Genomic DNA, 18,373 nt, shown 5'->3' with positions numbered 1-18,373 from the left:
TCGCCACAGCTTCGCCTGCTAGATATTTGTATGATATTCCCTTCGAGTAGGTGATGTTGGCAATTCGGTTGCGGAAGCTGTAAGTCTATAAAACTTTTCACTGCCCTTGAGTCCTCTTACAATTCCATTTAGATCAGAAAACGGCAAGAAAAGGAGTACAAGGTGCGAAGGTTGCGGTGCGTGTTACAAAGCGGTGACAGCAAAGCAATCCGTTTTTTCAAAACGCTAGCTTGCGAACAAACGCGGAAGCGATGGGAAGAAAGCTATAGGTTGTGTTAACAAACTCTTCTCCCTTTTCCGAAAATAGTTTGAAGGAAACTAATTTTATCAGTTGTTGGTCAGATCTGAGTATTAAAATTTGTATCCAGGAACTGTTCTCATTCCAATTGAACCGAGTCCTACAAGTTGGGCACAATTAACTAAAATACCATATATGTTTTCAATTTGGTAACACAAATATAAAGCCCTTTCGAAACAAACTTTCGAAAGTAGAAAACATGGAACTCGAGGAGGTTAGGTGCATAAACTTACAAATCCTAACAAAAAGTAGTCCGGGAAATAGAAAGATAATGAATGCGGAAAAGCATAAATCTTTTGCAAAGTAATGCAAAAAATGGCTTACACGTTTTGTAAAAAGAAAATGTTGTATATAAAATGTCAGATATTCGAATGTAACTTGTGTGTATAATTTTATTGAAATAAGTACGGTCGGCTTTTGAAGCTCTCATATTCTTTTCTTTGTAGTCATAAATAATGACGTCGCACAAGTTAAAATGGGATAAAAAAACAAAAGGGAAAGAATGCTACATGCATCGCATAGGGTTAATTCATAATCCCTTACAAGATAATCATATTCAACTCTCAATCGCACATTGTTAAATTCACTTTGGGCGGAATTGTCTCTCACTTGCTATCAATAAGTTCTACAGTTTTCTTCTTCTTTCAAATGCATTTTAAATAAAAAAATTATAAAATAGTTATAAAACAGAAGAAGTGCCAAGATTTCAATTGTGCGCAAAATTTTCAACTTTTCATTATGGATTTTTAGAAATTTTTCGAGTAGGCAGATTCGTAGCTCATTCAATTTGGCTTTAACGACGTACAAGTTGCAAAACGCAATCGGCTTCTGTTTATTTATACCTTTATATTAAGTCGCTTTCATGTTTGTCCCCTCATTTCCATACGAATTTTTGACCCACGGAAAAGTCTTTTTCGGTAACTTCCCATTGAGCTAGACACTTGATATTTAGAGCATAGTTCAGATCTGGGAGACATTACAATGCAAGTGAAAAAAATCCACTAGATGGCGCACGGATCGAGATATACAGAAAATTTATTTTAAAATGGAAATTTTGCGATCGACTTTTAAGTAACTTCTCGGTGATCCAGAGACTTCAAACTTAGCACATAGTTTACGAGTCGATAGCACTGCACTGTTACTTTTAAGTAACTTCCCGGTGAGCTAGAAATTTGGAACTTGGGCCGTGGGTCAGAACCCTGTGGTAGTACCAATACTTGATCAAAAAAAAAATTCGCTAGGTGCCGCACGCGGATCGAGATGGTAATAAAACAAATTTTAATTTTGGAATTTTTCAATCCATATTTAACTAACTTCCCGGTTAACTAGAGACTTGAAACATGGCACTTAGTTAGAGGCCTGGTGACAATACAACTTATAGAAAACAAGGTTCCGCTAGGTGACGCGATTGTCAAGATAACTGCAAATCCTTTAAAAACGTGGAGAATCTTACAATCGATTTTTAAGTAACTTCCCGGTGAGCTTGAGACCTGAAACTTGCGCCGTGATTCAGAAATCGGTGGCAATGCAATACTTGATCAAAAAAAGTTCGCTTGGTGGCGCATGGATCGAGATATTAAGAGAATTAGTTTTGATTTGGGAATCTTTCAATAATTTTTTAACTAATTTTCCGGTTACCTAGAGACTTGAAACTTGGCACTTAGAGGTCTAGTGACATTACAACTTATAGAAAACAAATTTCTTCTAGGTGGCGCGCTAGTCAAGATAACTGCAAATCCTTGAAAAATGATGGGAATCTTGCAATCGATTTTTAAGTAACTTCCCGGTGTGCTAGAGACTTGAAACTTTGGCCGTGAGTCAGAACCCAAAATTTCAAATGCCTTTTTGTAGGCAGCACTAAAAAAGTGAAAATAAAAAGATGATAAAAAAATTTTAAGGACTACCTTTATATAAATGGACCGACCAAATAATAGAAGGCAAATTTTCATTTAAGACAGACATAATCTTGTTGAATTTTGGCTAAAAAACTTCAACAAAGTAAAATAATTTTGGGATTTTAAATTATATAGGTACAGCGTGTGCTTAAATTTTAAATAATCAATTAGTTAATCACAAGTACATGGTTTGCCTTAAATTGAAAGATTGCGCTCCACCTTTATAGTTTTAAATCCTAATATTCTTTTACAAGAGCTTTTGTTAAAGTTTTTTAGTCAAAATTCAACAAGATTATGTCTGTCTTAAATGAAAATTTGCCTTCTATTTTTTGGTCCATTTATTTAAAGGTAGTCATTAAAATTTGTTTTTCATCTTTTTATTCTTATACTTAGATTGCTTTACACACAGATTATATTAACTTTAGTAACATAACTTTTGGTTTTAGAGGTACAAAGGAATTGAGATGCATAGATATCGACTTCAATATATCAATGTCATCAGCATCGAAAAAAATTTGACCAAGCCAAGTCTATCTGTCTTTCTGTCCTTCGGATGGGCGTTAACACGATAACTTGAGCAAATATTGAGATATATTTTCCAAAATAAGTATACGGGCTTATCTGGACAGAGAAATCGGTTAAGAACTACGCCAACTTTTATATAAAAGATTTTTAAAGGGGTCATGGACGAATAAAATAAGCTATATCTTTGCAAAAAAGAACTTTATATCAATTATATTTCTTTCTTAAGTGGAAATATAACTAGGATTAGGAATAAATCCGAAAACAAAACAAAAATTCCTTTTACGACTAAATAATTTTCTATGTTTCGGGAGCCATAAATCGAAGAAAAATTAACATATGGTAATAAAATTTGGAATATAAACTTTCCTTATAGGAGTAAATATTTCGAGTAGAACTGGAGAGGATCGATTAAGGGCCACGCCTACTTTTATATAAAAGATATTTAAAATTATCGTAAACTATTATCCGAAGAGATTTTATGTCTAGCTTCTCTTCCCATTTGCGTCGTGCTTAACTTTTCTTAAAAATTGGCGGGACGGGACCTACTGCTTTCACGCTGACTCCGAACGGCATCTGCAAGGCAGATGAGTTTTAATTGAGAGCTTTTCATGGCAGAAGTACACTCGGAATGATTGCCAAACACTGCCGAGGAGCGACCCCGTTAGAACAATTTTTTTCTAATTGAAAAAGCTTTTTCTAAAATTTTGATGTTCGATGTGGTTGGCGAAGCACGCTACCATCACACTACGGCGCCGCTTACATATAAATATGTTAAATAGACAACAGCGTAAATCCAACTTCGGTTATAACCAAACTTAGACACCATTACTTGTTAGAGATGTTTTCGTGATTTGTCATCGTTTTCGTATTCAAGTTTTATCGGTATATGCTTCAAAACGGAACGATGAGTCATCGCTTACAAACCAATTAGACGCCCTAAACAAATTGGTAGCACCCCAATAAGAAATCGATAACTTTTCGATAACAAACCTAAAAATATTTTATACCAAATTGATAACAAGTCGATAACTGTTCAATAATAACCCGCTAACAAAATTGCAACAATTTCGATGCTTTACATAACAAAAAATTTTCAATAATAATTATGACTTTAAGATAACAAAATAGGTAACATATGGATAAAACGCAAATAAAATCTGTCATACTCCAATAACAAATTGATAACATTTCGCTTACAAATTGCAAACCCTTCGCTAATAAATCGATAACTTTTTGATAACACTTCAAACATTTCTGTAAATAATTGATACATTTTGAATAGAAGGTCAGGAAGCTTTTCATAACAAACTGATAAAAAACAATAATTCATCAAGAAAAATTTTTATCAATAACAAATTAGTGTAGGATAATATTAGCGGTAGCGACTGTATGGTCATATGTAAGCGACATCTTTGTGTCGCGCTTTGCTATCAATAGCCGTGTTTTTTAACACGCGCGTATACGTTTCGTTTGCGCGTGTTAAAAAACGCCTATCTTCGCTTAGATAATGCTTAGGAGACCCATCTAGCGGCTGTGGTAAAACAACTAGCTACAGCAACAGGGTGTAGCGAAAAGCGGAGACGCAACGCTCTGATGGCCATAGGGTATAACATATAGCTGAATCAGTTGCGATGAATTGTGGACACACATATAATACATAGAATTAGTGTACAGGGTGAAACAAAGACACATATTTCAGTTACATCTGAGTATAATGCGTATTGAAATTTAGTAGGACAAAATTTATGCGCAGCAAATTCAGAGGTGTATTTATAGTTTGTCTCTTAGCAGTCAATATAAAGTTTAAGCGTAAACGGATATACGCGTGTTAAAAAACACGGCTATTATATGGCAATATTTGCATACGTGCCAATAATATCAACACTGGTTGACCACTTGCGCAACCCTTTCGCGTCGCCGCAAAGCCAACAGAACATTTGAATAGTTAGTTTAACATCGAAAGTGAAACGCTCCACTACCGCGTCGGTTTTCTGTGTCTTTGTGCTTTTAATAACTAATGTAATTACTTATGTTACTGCGAATAACCTAAATTTAACTTTATTGCAAATGTAATTTAGACTAAACTAAAAACTTAAATCTATTAAACTTACCTATATTGTTAAATCAAAAGTGCTAAACTTTAATTGGATTACGGAGAAACAGGGGTGACAAAGGTAAGAATCACCACATTAATATGAAAAAAACAATTTCGATACCACGACATGGACGACGATCAAAGGGTCTACGGAAATAACCGAAATGGAGGGGAGAGAAGTAAAATGATCAGGAAGAGGAATCAGTATTGAATATAAAGAGAAACAAAAAGCTAAACAAACAGTGACGGGAAAAGTTAATTAAAGAGCGAAATTAATAGACTGATAAGGGTTTTGGAAAACCAGACGGAAAGCAGAATAACGGGGCATTAGAACAAGGGTCTCCAAAAATTGAAAGTGTTAGTGTTTTCGCATACGCAATTAGGGCACAATTGTACTATGGTATATAGACCCTTATATTAGTGGTAGATTTTAAAATTACGTGGATGTCTAAAAAAACGGGGTAAAATTTATAAAATTCTTAATCTTAGAATAATTTTGTGACACAAACAGGGGCTGAAACTGTTATTCCTTTTATAATATAATTCCTTGCAAAATTATTAATTTTGGACTTTAAATTTATTTGGATAACGATAAAAATTTATTTTAGGATTTTTATTTTTTGAGTCCGATAGAACTAGTTAAACTCAGACTTTTGAAAATAAAAGTCCAGAAATAAAAGTTAAATCCGGACTTTTATTTTTCAAGGCCAAAATAAAAGTCCCGCTTGATAACAAAGGAACGGCTTATCCGAAATAGCAAATTTTTTTATGCCCTGGTTATTTAAGGCAATTTTTATACATGGAAATTTACTCCAGTTTACTTATATTCCCATACATATTCCAGGTATAGGCTTAGTCTATTTTCAGAAATTCGCATTCTGAAATTTTTCAGCCTATCAATATGAAGGAAAAGAAAAATGGTTGCTACGGAATTTTTAAGAATTATTTGATTTTTTAATTATAAGTTTTTCCTTGGTTCTTTGAAGTGTGATATATTTAAAATATATTCGCATTGGAAATCAATATGGAGAGCATTTCGAAAATCGGAGAAAAACTAACGATTTTCCAATGAATTCTCGTACTATATGTACACTTTGTCATTGTACTTCTAAGCCAGATTTTTATTTGTCACACGTAAACAAAATACGTTTAGGCACAAGCGGCTGTGACTTCCAATATGCCGAATATGAAATTAACACTTAAAACAAACTTTCTAAGAAGATAAACATTGGAATTTTTCGCAATAAAGAATGAAATTTTTTCCTCAATTTACTAGATGAATTTTTGATAATGAAAAAAATTTCCCCGTGCATCCGCCACTGTATCTAAAGCTGGTACAGGGCGGTCGGTTATACAAACATTGATCTAATGATAAATAAACTAGTATACAATTCAAGTTTTCCGAATATTTCTCATAAAAAGCTCTAGCACTTAAATATATACATATACATGTATAAGCAAAGAGTATATGTAAAAGAGTTTCGAAACTTTTAAAAACGATGATCTAAGATAACATAAAAACAAATCGAAAATATTTCAACACTTGAAATGAGCAAAGATAATGCAAAGGTACTACTACATATGCATAAACGATAAAGTTAAACAAAATTTAATATGACCACGATGACACACTGGAAAAATATTACAACACGCTCACGTAAAATGGGCTAAAATAAGTGGAGCAAAAGCTTTTGAAACAAAAAACCAATTGTCTGCAGACCAAAAAAATTCAACATAAAATTGGTTAATTCACCAAGAATTTTAATCCTTTAAGTTATAGATATATAACCATACTTCTAGAATATAAATTCATAAGTATTATGGCACGTTGTATTTGGAGCTAATATGAACATATGTAAATATGTAAAAATATTTTTATACTCAGCGTGCTTTGCACACAGAGTATATTAACTTTGATTGGAGAATGGTTGGTTGTACAGGTATAAAGGAATCGTTAGACTTCCATATATCAAAATCATCAGTATCGAAAAAAAATGTGATTGAGCCATGTCCGTCCGTCCGTCCGTTAGCACGATAACTTGAGTAAATATTGAGATATCTTGACCAAATTTGGTACAGTATCTTAGCTGGACCCAGAATAGATTGGTATTGAAAGTGAGCGAAATCGGATGATAACCACGCCCACTTTATATATATATAAAGGTTTGGAAAACAAAAAACCTGATAATTTAGTAAATAATACACCTTAACTTACTTAATTGGCGCTTAACCGTCTAAACGGTTATGGCCAAATAATACACCTAGAACGTTGAAATTTAACATGTGGAAAAATTTTTCAAAATGGGCGTGGCACCGCCCGGGAGCCATAACTCGAAGAAAAATTAACGGATCGTAATAAAATTGGGTACAAAAACTTTCCCTATAGCAGGAAATATTTCTAGTAAAAATGGACGGGATCGGTTAAAGACCAAGGCAACTTAGATACAAAACGGGTTTAAAAATGTCGTAGACTAGAATAATAAGCTATAACTTACAAAAAATAGTTTTGAATTAATGATATTTCACTTATCAAGTTTTATTTTAAGAGGAAATGGGGACGCACTTTTCTTTTAAACGGGCGGTGCCACGTGTTATGTAGAAAAGTAATTTATCTGAAATGAAATGTACAATTGACGCTCACGCTGAGTATAAAATATTCGGTTACACCCGAACTTAGACACCTTTACTTGTTATTTGTGTTTATGGGCACCAAGCTCCTTTCTGAGCACCTCGCGTATGCTCCCTTCTGAGCTCCTCACGATGGCCCCCCACTGGGCACACTTATATAAATTCTTAAATAACATTGTTGCTTTCTGTATATTATAACTGAAATTGTAATGCGTATATTTATATATTATATACTTTAATTCTTGGCTTGTAAGTTTATGTACGTTCTTTTCCTGTAATTTGATATATTATTCTTAGCAGTCGAACGTTTTGTTTTTGAGTCGACTATAATTTTAAAGAAATAAATAAAATAAAGATTATTATATATGTATGGATTTTGTGTATGAATTTTGCTGATTTGAGGGAAAAATCAAGAATTGACAGAGTCAAGTGAAATATACGAAAAGCAGTCGAGCTGAACATTTGTATGTCTTTAAAAATGTGTGTATGAGCAAACATAAACATACAAACACTAGGTTTGTGGTAAGGATGAGATAACTAGTGATTTTTCAAGTGAGAAAACTGGTGGATATTTTTCACTTCTGCAAATGCGTGACTGCAATACAAATATACTAATTGTGAAAAGTCCTACACACATAAAGCTTGTTCAAATTTTTCTTTGGAAAGCGTTTTTATATGGCGGGTCTCAAGCCTAGCTCACAACCCAGGAACACGGTTTTGATTTTAGTAGCCTGCGATAGTGTAAAGAGGAAAGCCAATGATCAGACTGAGGAAAGAACTGAACTGAAAAAAAAACATATGGGTGCTGGCCAGTCAAACTGGATCCTTTTAAGAGAGTCAAGAGACTCTTCCAAATTGAGTTCTGCAGGGATGAAAATTATAAAGCTGAAATCATGACGACTTAACAGGCCTTAAAATGCGTTTCTGCTTTGTTGGGATGCAGACTACATAGCATAACATATTTATGTGGCCTTCTAAGTTGTTAACCAATTTTCTACAATAGACTTATTTTTCCACACGTAATTTAAATATCATTTTGTTAAAAATTTTAATATATTCTATGTTTAACGCGGCTGTTCCATTCTCTTTGTGAGGGATATTGATACGAAAACAGAAAAGGGCCAAGGGAAAGTGTGCAGAGAAAGAGGCAGTGAAAGGGAAGGTTAGATTGAGTGGTAGTGGCAGCAAGAGTTGCAGTGTGGGAGACATCAAAAGGAAGATAGAGATAGAGATAAATAGGAACGGAAAACAGCAGTGGGAGGAATTGCAGGAGGAGTGGAAGAGGGTAAGTCAATGAGAAAATGGGAGAATAAACAAAAATAATTTGTAGGTCCCGTCCGGCCAATTTGTAGGGAAAAATCAAGAGGAGCACGACGCAAATTGGAAGAGAAGCTCGGCCTTAGATCTCTTCGGAGGTTATCGCGCCTTACATTTTTTTTTTTTTTTTTTTTTTAACAAAATTAATAAGTATGAGAAATTTTTAGCCAGTTTGCATAAAAAATGTGTCATTCTCCAAAAATAAAGACTTTAAACGTTTGGAAAACTGCTTGAATATCGTCCGTTTTGGCCAAGCTCGGAAGTCCCACGAGGCACTTGTGTGATTTGAAATTATTTTGCGCTAATTTTCATCTCTAATATAACGTTTTTCCGTGCGATGGAGTTTGAATGCAAACTTTTGAAATGTTTAATATGTGCTTACATGCATATAAAAGGTTACTCTACCATATATACCCTGCTGTCAAACCAACAAGTTATGTATTAAAAAAATAGTACATAGTTTGCCAAAAATCCCAACTGATATAACTCTATTTTCGATATTAGCAACAGGTATTTTTAACACGTCGAGGTCCTACGAAATATCAATTGCCAGTTTCATACCTGTTGACAAACTACTCAATATATATGTACACTAGAATCACTATGTAGGTGGTGTTCAGTATTTTGGCACACTTGCAGACTTTGCCAATGTGTATTTTTCAAGTCCGCCGCCTAGTACAACAACTGCTTTATAATTTAACTTAAGATGGGCGATTGACAGTTGATAGCGTAACGCCATCAATGAGTTAGGGGTCTTAGAATATACCCGCGGCAGGTATGCCTGTCGTAAGAGGTGACTAAAATACCAAATTGATTCAAGGGGTTATGAAGCGCAACCCTTTCACAGTGTTGCCAGCGCAAAATATAACTTCTCCAACCCAGTTGTGAACCCCACCTACCCGTGGCGAATCTTGCTACTTTAAGAGCCGAGGCTCTGGTGACCCCAAGTTCCTAATGGATCTAGGGGGTGAGAGGGCGGGATGGCCTTAAATGTTTCATGTGGTCATACTAAATCGTTCCAGAGATGGTCGGGCTGGTGCCTTAATGGTGATTGTTGCCGGAACGTAACGGATCTTCATCCTGCAAAGGACCATCAACATCGATAACATTCCCCAAGGCCATCGAGGAGTATCCTTATCGCTACAACAAAAACACCACCGTGCGACACCTCCTGTTTAATTGGCCTAGATTTTGAGGTTTGGTTCTTAAATTGAACTGACGCTTACCTACCACTCGGATAATTTGCGGTAAATTTTTTTAGACAAGGGGGAAGGGGTGAACCTTCTAGGTTGACTGTGACAAAAGCTTTTGACAGGTGAAGTGCTACGAGCGCCGTGCTATGATGGAGTTTTGGATGGTTCTGGCCGCAAATTATGTGCATGTTAATGACGTTTAGAGCGTCGGTAGTAACCGAATGTTTGCGTTTAAGGGGGAAAGAGAACGGTTAATAGAAGTATGCATTTCAAATTTCCGACAGAAAGAGTTGTTGTCAATGTGATGATCCTTTGCCGGATATAGATCCGGTACGATCCGTTAACAAAGCACCATTAAAGTGCCTCGGGAATTATTAATATGGGCACATTAAACCCTCTGGCCATAACGCTCCCCTCGCCAACCCCCTAGTTCCATGAGGAACTTGGAATCGTTAGATCCTCGCCTGCTAAATATGTGTATGATACATTCGTAGGTGAGTTTGACAATTGCGTTGCGGCAGCTTTGAAGCTATAAATCTTTGTATTGCGCTTATCAACCTCTTGAATCTCGGCAGAAAGCGTTCGCGCATTTCATCGAGTCCGACAGACAAAATTCTTGTTAATGAATTATTCAAATACTACCTTGTTTCAATAGCCCCACAAAATTCTAGTCAGCGAACCAGAATGTTTTCTGACTACTTTGGCGTTTGGCTGCAGGGCACATACACACACGCACTGAACTATAAAGTATCACGTATACGCCATGGTGTTTACTTTCAGTAGCCAACATAAGCAAACCTTAAAGCAAAACGTGCGTATAATATTTGTATCGGATCACTAACGGTCGGGCATCTTCTGCAAATGCACTTCAAATAGACACACTCATATCAACCAAAGAAACTGAAAAATAAAGATATGTCTAGCGTGAAATAAAATTTGGCACATTCAGCAAAAAAATAACAAATAAACGAAAAAATAAACATAGTAAAATGTATAAATAAATAAAAATAAAGGTTAAGATTGTGCATATGTACTTAGTATAATTGAGATCTCACAAAAAAAAGGTCTTTGTTTGCATATATTTGTGTGGGTCAAGGTTTTAAAATTCCAGACATAATGTGTTTTGACAACCTCACGAATGATAAATATTTGCATATAAATAAGAACTTTTGTATTAAATTCAACTTTAAAGCATGGGTCGTCAAAAAATAAGAGATGATTGCACGTTCGCATACGCAATGAAGGCAAAATTGTACTATGGAGTGCAGAGGCCTGCTCTTAAGTATGACCATGTGTAGCAAAACCCAGTCACCCACAGCAGTTAAGTGCCTTCATTATCCAAATTTTCCGCCATTTCCCTAAAGTCAATGGCTGTCAAAAACTTTCTAAACAATATTATAGTATGCTTATGTTCACGATTTAGTGAAAAGATATATATGTTCACTTATCGATGTTTAGGTAAACCACTAGCGATATATGACATGGTATTTTGATAATCACTCTGAAATTGTTTACCTATATAAAGTAAGTTTTGACTATGCTTGATCGGCTTAAATCTTTTCGTCATGCCATTTTATAGTTAAGAAAATTGGCATTCTTAAAAAATATTTGAAGTAGAAAGAGGTACATCAAATTTGGTTGATTTAAATCTTTTACGACTGACTCACATTTTAAAGAACTCTTAACATAAATAAAAAGTTGTATGGTAGACGTTGAGAATCGGAAAGTTGGGTGAGGCTAGATGGTAGCTGTCCTGGAAGTGGAAGGTCACTTGGATAGCATGAAGGTGCGTTTTGATACCACATCAAAAATCAGCGACGTAAGTTTTAGCTACTTGACTTGTCTTGTTTTGTTGATTTTTCGACAGGGTGGATAAATGATGTATATTGGATCAATTTTCCGTCATCCCTTGTCAAATTTGGTTTCGAGACAAATCCGTTTCGGCGTTGTGCCATCATCAGTGTCGATTTTCGTTCTTTTTTAGCTATTTAGAAAACCGTTGCGTCGTAACGATATAGTTTCAAATGAGACCGATCTCAACTTTGGATAAATCCTCCGAACATCCAATTAAGTCACGACCGAAATACTTTAGCCTAGTTTTTGCAAAATCTGGTTAATCAAGCATGACGTGATACGATGATACCACCTCATCATCTTTCATAAAGCTGCAGCAGGATGGGGCTTCCAGTATATTGAGACATACCGCTTGGATTCCCATTGGACAGTGTCCTGTCAAAACTCCAATTACCATTGATACACCAGCCTTAGTGAACACAATCATTTCGGCAGACCTCCTGCCATCTACATTCGGCCAGAAAGATATTGCTACCCTGAAAGAACTGGTGTCCGCCCAACGCTTGCTAGGATGACTCGATGCCCATCTAAGCAGGACCAGACCACAGATGTCCAGCGGAATACCGATATATCTACAGCCATCTTCTTCCGGTTCAATTGTACCAATTCGGGCTAAGATATCCGCTGAAAAATTGCCCGGAATATCACTATGGCCGGAGAACTAGATAATCTTAATCATAAAATAGTTCGATGCAATCGCATGCCACCCTCGATCGCACTTTATTGTGAGCGCGACTTATGAAACCGTAAAAGTCCTCTCTAAAACTTAGTATCATTCTATGCATTTGATGGTAACCCTAATAACGATACTGCATTATTTGTGAGGTTTATCAACTTGGCTGTGGAGAGATGTCAAACTACCTGCACGAGAAAGAGCAACTTTTAACTTCCGCTGAGGAGAGGTTGGAGATAAGTTGGAAATTTTCTACGTTGGCGAGTAGTCGTGAGCAATAGAGCAAAGAACTTAAATTTTATTTTGTAAAGCGGGAAACTTTAAAAACAGTGATATAAACCGCATATACTTGTTTTGTTCTGTTTCCATAAACAATAAAAAAAAATTTTACAATTAACCACATCACGAAATTGTTAAAGTCGTACGGGCTTACGCAGATATATTGCTTCCAGCAGGAAGTCAAGCACGCTGAAACTAAAATTTTTCAACCAGTTAAAAACAAATAACATTAGTCAATGTTCTGCATTGGGATGCACAAACTCCGCCGGAATAACACAAATGCAATCAAAGAACGTGGAATCGACGAGTTTGCTACATATTAGCACAAAATTTAAACGACAGGTAAGTTTTGATAATTAAATATTTCATTCTAAATAGGCAGCAACAGTGTAGAATTCGCAATGTTCATATATATTTTTGTAGAAAGGATAAACACTATTGATATATGATACGATATAATATTTGCCCAATAGTTCTCTTCTTTCGATTGAATAGTATAATTTTTGGCAATACGACCAGATGCATTTAAATATTATGCGTTAGATTATGTTTAATATTTTCTTTATTTTTATGCTTAGCTGTATAGCGTATGATTAAACTTAAAACTGCTATTTCGTATTAAACATGTAGTTGTAGGGAAAATTGTAATGGTATTTTTATAAATTTTCTTAATCGGATACAAAAAAATATGCGTTTGAGAAAAAGAATAATGGAAAGCTAAATTTAGTTTATGAAAAACCAAATTTATTTAATTAACATATTAAAAGAGGAGCAAACGTTTTATTCGCAATTTCGCTATAAATGTAGCATAAAACATAAAAGCTTTTTAGATATTGTTACATCTTTTATTTTAACAAATATCCAATGCATCCCTCATATAAATAAATTTCACTACGCCACTGGCGGTGTAAAACCAAACCGGTATTCAGAGGAAAATCTAATTGGAATAACGTAAAATAGTATTTACAAATGTACATCGTAAGAATGGGTTAGAGTACTTGTTTTAGTGAGAAAAACAAAACACAAAAAGAATGTGATATTTAATTTCAACTGCTTATGAGAGATAAACGATCTCTTCGTCACGACCATCTCTCACCAGGCGCCTGATGACATCGATCGAGACCAAAACCACGTAAGTTCTTTAATTGTTTTAGCATAGCATTCTTTTTGTAGCATACAATACTCTCGCTGCACATTTCTACGTGCATATATATGTATAACATATCCCACTTGCGACGATTTCTGAGCAAAAGAGTATCATGATAGTTTTCACAATATAATCATATACCTTGTGAAACATGTTTCTTATGGCTTGCAACATATTGTCAAAGTAAAGTCGCTTTAAATTTTGTTTCATGCTACTCTTGCGCTCTACATTTATATCGATTTTGATGCTCTAATATTTTAAAAATATATGTACATACTGATGTATATACCTGAGCATTTAAGTTTGGCAAGGCCTATGTCGACCACTACACATATAGATATGTTAATTTTTTCGATTTAATTCCTATATAATATGCATTAGGGTGACCAGCCAATAAAGTTAAATTAGTTAAACTATAAAATTAAACGCTTAGACATGAAGTCGGTTATCATAAATTGTCAAATAAAGATTTTTGTATTTGAATTGTAATTATGTGTTCGTAAATTCAAATTTATATTGTGAGATGGATTAAATCTTAAGTTCGTAAGTATGGTTTGGTTGGTGATGCAAAGGTGTATCTCTTTATGGATGGGTAGAGAAGAGAAGGAGGCTGTTTAGTAATGGCAGTCCAGGGTTTAATTGGGGGAACTTTCATCCGAGCAGTCTTTCCGTTTTTAAGTGTTTAAGGGATTTGATTGGGGTAGTAATTTTTCTGTCGTTGTTGTTATAAAAGAAGTGCATAATTTTCCTCATATGTATAACGAGTTCATAGGCGGCTTAGTGGCGGCAAGGACCCACCCAATCCGACGTGCTTTGGCCCGGATAACGCGAGCATGCATAGCCGGCCATGTTCTATGAGCGAGGTGTGTTACACTACATTACACTATCCGAGTAGATCTTAAATTCCCTAATAGTAGTAGCACTGGAAAGCATTTTATCAAACGCAACCTTAACTGCGGTAACTTCGGCTTGGAAGACGCTGCAGTGATTAGCCACCTTAAACTTGTGGCTTATATTTAGTTCATGACAAAAGACTCCCCCCACCACCACCAAACTTCATGTCCAACCTCGACTCATCCGTGAACAGTTTAATTGGTTCCTGCCCGAGATGAGATGAATCCGCTCTTGGGGAATGACTGGGGTTAAGGTTGCACAGGGAGCAGTTATCGGCACATAATAGTCCATCCTGCTGATAAAGTCGAACCTAAGGGCTATAGTGCCCCAAAAATCCCATAACCTATAGCGCGAAGCCTGACCAACGACCGGGCCGCGGCCGCTTTTTCCTCAATATCTACTTGATGCTTCCCTCACTAGGGTAGGCACCTTGTCGTTGGTGTGAGGGCTTAGCCGAACTCCATAGCGCCCGACTATGAGGCGGAGCTGTTTACGACTGGCATTTACGCCGTTTCGCCTCATAGAAGGGCGGCGGGATGTAGGTCACCAAGAACTGCCAACCACCTAATCCAGGGTATTATGTGGACCGTGCCTATTGGACGATTTGCAATCAGGGGATAAATTCGGCTGTATTCGAACGGAGCCTTCCCGATACCGGGCCACCTAGGGAGGTATTGATGGTCTTACCACAGTAAGGGCCGCTGCTGTGGCGGACGTTTTTTTCCCGTATATAATACTGAAACGCCGAGCCCGCCTTGTCAGGCAGGTGGTCGTACGACCAAGATAACCGACTAATTACCGAATTGTAATAAGGACGACGATAAGAGGAGAACTGAGTCGCAAGCCAAGGACGACAAATACGCATTAAGCGATGTGTCGGACTCGGGATCGGGAGTAGTGCTGATTCAATGAACTCCGTGTTTGAAAAGCATACAAATGAGAACGGAGTAGAAGAGTGGAGAAGGGTACGGAGCTGGGAAAATAAAAGAGCTCTCTCGCAGTACCGTGCAGCACTAAGAATTGTCCAACGCCTGGGTGCAGTTGTCGACGCAACAGAAGTGGAGATCGAGCGCTTGGAATGGGCCCATGAGGCGGTAAAAGTAGGTCGAAGGTAGTTCGAAAGGTTTTCAGCGAGAAACCCTCAGTTCTGCAACCAGTACGAGGAGTAAGAAACGTCAAAAGGCAGAATAAAAAGCAACGTTCGGCGGAAGGCGACAAGCCTGCTTTCAATAGGCAGAAAGGACCCAGTCCCAGAGCTGCGAGGCAGGGCAGTCGCATAGACAAGACATGTAGGCCCAAAGCTGTAGGACAGATGGGCCCCAATAGCGAGGTAGCAACGACCTCGAAAGCTGCTAGTTAGAGGGAAGTTCCAACTACGGAAGTAGGAGATAAGCCAAAGGGAGATTTGACTCCGGCCCTCTCGGAGGTGCTAAAAGGAGGTAACGCTAAGACTCCGGCTTTTTCGGAGGTGCCAAAGGGCGATAACACTAAGGCTCCGGTTTTTCCCGAGAATATGAGTGATGTGGCAAAGCAGTCACTGACTTGGCGCTGGTTGATCGTAGCAGTCCTTTCGGACAGATGACTTCTGAAAGGTCGAGATCTATAGAAAGGGAGCTTATTAGCTTAATGCTTAAGATGATGCGGGAACAACCAAGTAAGCCCCTTCCTATCTTTGATTCGGGGGGATGGTATAATGGTGTGAAGATGATAGCGTGCGACAACATGGCGAGCTTGCGGTGGCTGAAGAAAGTGGTTGCAAACCATCCAAAGGCAAGGCACGAACGTGCGGTTTGAGGTGGTGGATAAAGCGCAAATCCCCACGGTCCCAAAATTTAAGGTATGGATACCATGCGTGATGCAGTCGGAGGATACACTGCGACTTCTGCAGAATAAGAATCCGAACAAGCTGACACAGGATTGGAAGATATTTACTGTATCTCGGCATACGGAGGAAGTTCAGTTCTAGATCTTCCAAATAAACAAGCAGGCGGAGGATATATTGTACACGCAGCTTGGGAAAATATCCTTTGGTACAGGCAAAATTTACGTGCGACTCAGGAAAAGACGTCCCGAGGATAAAAATCCTAACACGGTAGAAGTGGGCGAAGACGAAAAGGACCTCAAAAGTTTAAGAGAAAAAGGACAGGTGGAGGTAGCCGACGTCGAAGGTGTTAGAAGAGGACCAACAGCCAAATGGTGTTCCGAGTCGCACAGAGAAACACCCAGCACAACAGCTACAAGAGGCTGAAGGGGCTTCGAATACTCTAAACCAAAAGGGCAAGGCGAGGACGACGACGTCACGACGAAGATGCTGGAGGGGGACAAACAGCCCAATGGTGATGCGAGTCTTACAGATAAACCTCCAATACAGTAAAATGGCGTCGAGCGAACTCCTCATAACCCTTGAAGAGGGTTCGTTTGACGTGGCGCTGCTGAACCAGGAGCCGTGGCTCTCATCGGAAGGAAAGGTTTTTGGACTTAGCCCGCGCGGATTTGGCGATTACTACGCGCAAACGGAAGGACGGGTGCGAGCTGTAGTAATGGCAAGGAAACAGCTGCATTCCTATATGCTGCCTAATTACACTACTGAGGAACTCGTTGTGGTGGCCGTTGAGCAAAAGAATAAGCAGGCATTTATCCTGGCATCCTGCTACATGGCTCATGCTGCGCAGGTTCCACCAATGGAGTCCAAGAAGCTAGTACAGGACGAAGGGCGCAAAGGGTGGTTGGTCATAGGCGCGGATGCAAATGCGCACCACAACGCGTGGAGAGGAGCAGATACGAACGAGAGAGGCGAATCTCTGTTTTGTTATATCCTGCAAACCAATTTGCAGATAGTCAACAGGGGAAATGTCCCTACATACATTGGTCCAACATCCAGCAATGTTCTGGATATTATATTGAGCACCGAACGTGATATATCAAGGTATGATTGGATGGTTCTTGATAGAACATCCTTCTACGACCATGCGTACATCAGCTTCAGCATCCCCCTAAGGCGGGTAGAGAAGGGAGGAACCTTTAGAAACCCTAGGTCAACAAACTGAACTAAATTCCAGAAACAGGTAGAAACAAAACTGGTACAACCCAAAGAGGTTGCCAATGTGGAGGAACTGTAGGAGTCTAATGAATGTCTAACAGGGACGCTTATGACTGCGTATAACAAAGCTTGCCCTCTAAGAAGATTCAGAGGAAAAGCAAAGCCGCCATGGTGGAGCAATGAGCTGAGTCTCCTAAGAAGATAGGTGAAAGAAATGTTTAAGTTAACAAAGGCCGCGGAATGCGAAGCGTGTCGGAAGGACTACAGGGATCTACCGAGGATCTACAAGCGTGACATTTCCAGGGCGAAGAGAATCTCATGTAAAAGTTTCTGTACGGACATAGAGTGCTCCAGCGAAACAGCACGGTTGAAAAAAGTGCTATCAAGGGGAAACATAGTCCAGGGACTAATACAGAAAGAGAACGGGGAATGGTCACTTAATAGTGAGGAATCCCTTGAAGTGCTTTTCGATACACATTTCCCATCGTGAGATGGTTTAGAAGAGCCAGCAGAGATAACTCACACTTCGATCACG

The 18,373-nt window shown here is 37.8% G+C and overlaps 1 protein-coding gene across 2 annotated transcripts in view; it reads left to right on the top strand.

Annotated features, from left to right (window-relative positions):
* The first annotated feature begins 4,703 nt into the window (after nt 1-4,703).
* The window catches only part of LOC137253744 (uncharacterized), a 94,896-nt gene continuing 81,226 nt past the window's right edge, over nt 4,704-18,373 (top strand). For both annotated transcript variants that reach the window (XM_067791174.1, XM_067791173.1), the window contains exon 1: nt 4,704-4,892. The gene's annotated coding sequence lies outside the window, so the exon portion shown is untranslated. The remainder of the gene's footprint in view (nt 4,893-18,373) is intronic.

The sequence above is a fragment of the Eurosta solidaginis genome, chromosome 5 (assembly GCF_040869045.1).
Source record: "Eurosta solidaginis isolate ZX-2024a chromosome 5, ASM4086904v1, whole genome shotgun sequence".
Taxonomy (NCBI): domain Eukaryota; kingdom Metazoa; phylum Arthropoda; class Insecta; order Diptera; family Tephritidae; genus Eurosta; species Eurosta solidaginis.
Note: the sequence above shows the minus strand (reverse complement) of the source record. Positions and strands in the feature narration are given on the sequence as shown.